We start from the raw sequence: 6345 nt of genomic DNA on the forward strand, positions 1-6345 counted from the left end.
GAATAGGCGTAATTACGGAGCTGAAACATGCAGGCGTGTTATCATAGTAGGTCAATTTACATAAGAAAGACCTATGTACAGAAAAAATATTATATACGTATATACTCGTGCTAGGACCATTGCGTTAACCAGCTCAAACAGGAAAGATAGTGTACGATCTATATACACACAGTATATTATCAGACAGTAAATATATTGCACTCTCTGTGAAAACTGGGTTAAATGCAATTGCGTTAAGTTAGCCGCACATGCTAATCAGGGGCGACACATTCCGTCTTAACTGAATTTTCTCTTACAAGACACTTCCTTTACAAGAAAAACACTGTAAATGCATGAAGTGTCGTTCTGGATTAGCCTGTGAAGTCCTACCTGGTCAATATTGGACGCGATTGTACGCATATGCATTAAGCCCCGTTTTCCCAATGCGCGATTTGTATGTTAGATTTATACTCGCTGTATTGTATCAGACAGTACATATAATTAGTTGCCTCAAACTAAACATGCGCAAGTGACATACGAACCAAATAGTCGAAATTAACTACTAATAAACATAATAATAATAATAATAATTATTATTTATTTAAAATAATTATTATTATCATTACAATTATTATTATTATTATTATTTTATCATCATTATCATCATCATCATCATCATCATAGTTATTTAATTTTTATTATTGTTATTAACAGAAACAATCTTACCTCACCATTACGAAATCCAAATCTGTTACAGCATGGGCAAAAATTCAAAACATAAAATCTGGAAAGTTGCGTATGAAATAAATGAAACAGCTGGTTTCAGTATCGCTTGACTATGGTAAAAATAATCACGTATTTATCAGTGCATCAACTGTTCTGTAACTGTATCGCGTCGAAATGGTATTATTTGTTAAATATTGATAGTTGTCAGAATTTTTTAGTTAAAATACTTGTATGCATCTCGGAAAACAAATTATTTTCTCAACACCGAACTCTCAAGCATATAAGGGGACCAAGAAATTTTTGAGAAAATCATAGACGTGACTCGATGTTTTCACAGTTTAATTCAGACAGTGCAAACTTTCTTATTAATCCAATCGATTGCTTGACTTTTGATTTCTTTGATAAGTGTTGCATTAATACTACTACTTCTACTACTACTACTACTACTACTACTACTAATAATAATAATAATAATGATAATAATAAAAATAACAGTTGTAATAATAATGATGATAATAATAATAATAATAATAATAATAATAAAATAAAATTTAAAATAAATAATAATTATAATAATAATAATTATTATTATAAATAATGATAATAATAATAATAATAATAATAATAATAATAATGATAATAATAATAATAATAATAATAATAATAATAATAATAATAATAATAATAAGATAAAATAATAATAATAATTAGACACGCCCATGTCTCATCAAAGTATCTATCTATTTAATTCAACTATGTCAAATAATAAACTATAAATATAGTACTTGCTAAGACATTTTTTACACACATTGATTCACTATTTCAATCTTCAATGTTCTACTTTATTTACATAATTTTATACGAATTGGCTTTTAATACAAGTCATTGCCATCGTCACCGAAATCGTGATTGTAATTACTATCTTCGTGCCACGCCATTCTTTTGTGACCAACGTTATGTTCTTCAGACATCGCATCGTCATTGTTGACGTCATCAGCGACGTCTTCATTGTTGACGTCACTCTCAACGTCATTATTGAAGTCGTCCGCGACGCCACTCTCGACGTCCGTAACGACATTAAAAGTGCCGTCACGCACCACAACAGCGTTGACGCCATCCACGACGTAACGCCCGACGCCCACATCTTCATACCCAGTGACGTCATTGGTAACGTCACAATCAACGACACCGGCTGTGGTTGAGTCAACGAAGTCAGCAGCGTTAGCGCATGTAGCTCCGATTATTCGCTTACGCTGCTTTCGTTTGTCTACCACAGAATAAAGCTGACCAAACGAAGCGGTCGTGGATTCCATGACGTCGTCGCCGTTTTCCGACGAGATTTCCTGCGACGCAACCATTCCTGAGCTACTCGGCGTCGGCGTCAAAGTATCGGTGACGTCAGCGTAGTCGTTCAACGAATAACGCAACTTGGAATAGTCGTCGTTTAGTGGTTTCTCCGTTTCTCCGATGATTACGTCGATGGATAACTTCGCGTAAGCTCTCGCCAGATCGTACGGATTTATTGGCGTTGACGATAACATGCTGATGTATCGTCGATGAAGCGACCGAGATTTCTCGACCTCTTTTATCGCGTACTTCGTTTGCGCCGCTTTGGCTAACCTATGTCGTACGAGAAACACGATAAGACAAACGCAGACGACAACAGCGACAACGCATGGTACGGTAATTTCAATAACCAAAATCAACGAATTATCGTTGTCGTCATTCTCCTTCGCTTGGGCTGTTGTCGATGGGAAAGTCGGCGGCGACGTGGGTAACTCGTGGAAAACACGTAACGTCAAAGGGACGCTGGCGTTCCTCTTCCGCTCGGACGATTCCGTTGCCTGAAATGCACAAGTTAATAAATAAGAGCAAAATCACTTTAGATATATTACTACTGCTACATCAACTACTGGTATACTGCCTCGATTGCTAATGATGCTAATTATAATGATGATGATGATGATGATGATGATGATGATGATGATGATGATGATGATGATGATGGTGTTGGTGATGATGAGGGGGAGGAGGAGTCGGAGGAGGAGGAGTCGGAATCGGTGGAGGGGGAGGAGGAGGAGGATATACAGGATAATGAAGACTATAGTTGCGGAACATATATGGGCGCAGAATAAATAAAAAATAGCTTCAACTCAATTTAGACACCACTAATTCCTCTGAAGTTCTAACATCTGAATTACCAAGATTATCTTAATTTCATATTGCAATAAAGTTTGCATTGATGACGTTATAAGACAAAGTACATAATTTAGCCGCGCTCTGGGAAAACGGGGTTTAATGACTGCGCAGTCCGTACAGGCTATTAAAGGGCGACTCGGCTCTTATGGGATTATCGTTTAAAGAAATTCTCTTCTAAACTAAAATCCAGTCTAGGTGACAAGTGTCATCCCTGATTAGCCCGTGCGGACTGCGACACTTGGCGCATATTGCTCACATGAAACACCAATATCGCAAGTCAGATGATCACAATAAATGTTTTGTACCATTAATTGATAATTTTAATATTACGGGCAAAAGCCCGCGAAGCGGGCGTTGACCGTTTATACATATGGAAATTTAGACTTAAATTACATAAGAATACCACATATGGATGAGTCTCAAAAAAATTTGCCACGCGACATATATTTTCGCGATGCTATTTATGAAACTGAACAAATCAAAAACACTTTGACATATGCTAAATCACATGTAAATACATACCTCAGGAAAAGTTATATCAAATACATCATAATTGTGTAGCGAATCGCACTTAATATTCTCGCAGTATTTGTTTTTCTTCGCAACCGTTCCAGAATTAAGTCATTACTTATCTCCCCTGAATGCTCGTCTTGTTTCTGCCTCCGTTTGTTAAACTGGTTTACTACCTAGTTGTGATAACTTGTTCCAAACATAACGTCAATAAACCAAACCCGTCTAAAATGGATTGCCTAAATCCCGATGCAATAAAGCGAATATGATTAGTTGCGAATTTATTTGATCCGATTTATTCTATATCTCAATGTTATTATTATCGTCACAAATCAATAAATAAAACTTTTTACAAATTGATTCGCTGCATTCATGAACATCGGCGTTGATTTCGAGCTCTCAAATTTTGAGGGGAGGTAACCACTGCGCATACAGCGTCCGGTGCGTACCGGTATTCCCTAAATCAGGTCGCGAGCGGAGCATTTTATTGTTCGTCTGCAGCAGATATAAAGAGAAGAACGATACTGTTGAGAGCTCCTGGTCTTGGTATATTTTATTGTAACAAATTTGGTTTATTTACGATTCCAAATTCAAAACTAAAAAAGAACAACCGATTTTAATATTATTTTTATAATTTTTATCATTATTTAAATAATATATCTTCTAAAAACGTTAAATTTCCTTATATGAACCAGTATTTTTGTGTTATTCAAAATAGTAAAACAATTCATTGTAGATCAATTTATGGTATATTAATTAAAACAGTTAATTTCATTTTCATTTTATTTAATACTTAATCATTCAGCATAAAGATTTCTCCCATTTCTTGTACCATTAACAGATGAGCCTTGGCTGTGGGATTTCCAACTTTTTATTGATTTAAGGCTTCATTATTTCTAAGTAAGCTTACATTTTGCATACAAGACTTATTCCAATGCCTTATACCAATGACAAATTAGCATTACTTTGATACTTCCAATATTAAATTGAATAAGGCTTTATTTTTGGCTCAGAAAGTAATTCATTTCATATCATAAACATGTCTTTTACAAGTCTAACTGACCATAATTACTGCATTGAGCATGCAAATATTGAAAAAATCTCGAGCTCAACATCAGAAGCAAAAGCAAACTCCAGAAAACGTACTTACGCCGAAGTAACCTTTAGCAATTTAAATAATGCTAATAACAATAATACACACAATAATATTGGTCTTTCACATGACCATTCCTATACACAAAATAATTATATTTGTGTTTCACACGATCATTCCTATTATAATCCGATAGATCAAACTCCGGTTCACTTCAACACTACTTCCATACAAGAAGACCATTATTTAAACGTCACAAGTACTGAACTTAAAAACTGCATGCAACCATACAGTACAAATAGCTTGAGATCAAAAGAAACGGGTTCAAATACAAAAAATCTCAAAAAACCTACTTACGCTAAAGCCACTCGGACGATTACATGTCATTCCAAAGCAAAAACTACGAAAATGGACAAATGTGTTTCACTTCACCAGACAAATGCTAGTCAAACAGGAATTGTAACTAGCTGTGTAACAAATACCAGTAAGCAACCTATAGTAACAAACGTGACTGGGAAAAACAAGCATTTGAACCAAACACCCCCATATATGAAAATAAATAAATCAACAGTTGCCAATAAAGCAATATCTTTAAATAATAATCTCACTAAAAGAAGGCCAAACAACAGAGATACTAGTGCCACATGTAATGTTTCAAGCAAAAATATAAACCCCACACATTCTCCGGTTCAACTGTACAATTTAGATTCCTTGCAAATGCCAGCAAATTCATTGTTTATAGAAGGTAAGGTTTTCAACAACTTTAATGTGCCGGGTGATGGAAATTGTTTCTTTAGCTGTATCAGTTTAGCATTACATGGTAATACATCAATGAGCACTTATTATAGAAACATGATTTGCACACATGTACTTGAAAACTGGATTTCATGGCAGCAGTCAGCCATTTGTGGGCATGAATTAGTAAATCAATCAATGGAAGAATACCGCTTAAAAATGATTACAAGATGTGGTTGGGCAACGATAAGTGAAATTAAGGCAGCATGTGATATATTACCAATAAACATAGAAATATGGTTAAAAGGCAGCATATGTAATTCTGAAACACGACAAACATCAGTTGTATACACAAGACATTCACACTATTCACACCATAACTCTGATCTTAGTGTGACTCTTCTGCTGTGGAACAGTCACTTTACACTACTTTCAGAGAGGAAGAACACTTCAAACACATGCAACAACAGACAGTTGAATGAAAATACTATTTTCTCACATAATAAACCCCCCCACACAAACACACAAACAAATCCTCCATCAACAATTACAAGAGTGCACAAAAATACAAAACAACAGAACAAAACAATTAAAAAATCCAACAAAAGTGCTTTAGCGTCAAAAGGTGTTACAAAGCAGTCAACCACTAAGGTAAACCAAAAATTAAAGAGCCCACAAAAAAACACAAATTCTACAAAAGTATTTAAACAAGCGCATGAACAAATTTGCACAGATTTTCTTAATCCTTATGAATTGGACACATTTCAGAATTGTAGGAAATTGGGTATAAAATTTGTTCATCCTATTCAAAATGAAGATAAACTACAAAGAACAAGACGGATTAAGAAAAATGCCTATGCCTTGTCTGCAGCAGTAAAAAACCTGTCATTAAATTTTAATGAAATACCACCTGCACCACCAATGTCTCTTAGTGTGCAGCATAATATTACAATGGATACCATACGTGCATTTGAGTTAAAGCAAATGTCTTACATGTTTAAGAATTGTACCACATGTAACGAATGTAGAATTGAAATGAAAATGTACAGTAATACAGTTTGTCATCGTTGTCACATTGACAAATCTGACATTAAAATGTTCTC

This window comes from Dreissena polymorpha, chromosome 1 (genome assembly GCF_020536995.1).
Source record: "Dreissena polymorpha isolate Duluth1 chromosome 1, UMN_Dpol_1.0, whole genome shotgun sequence".
Classification (NCBI taxonomy): Eukaryota; Metazoa; Mollusca; class Bivalvia; order Myida; family Dreissenidae; genus Dreissena; species Dreissena polymorpha.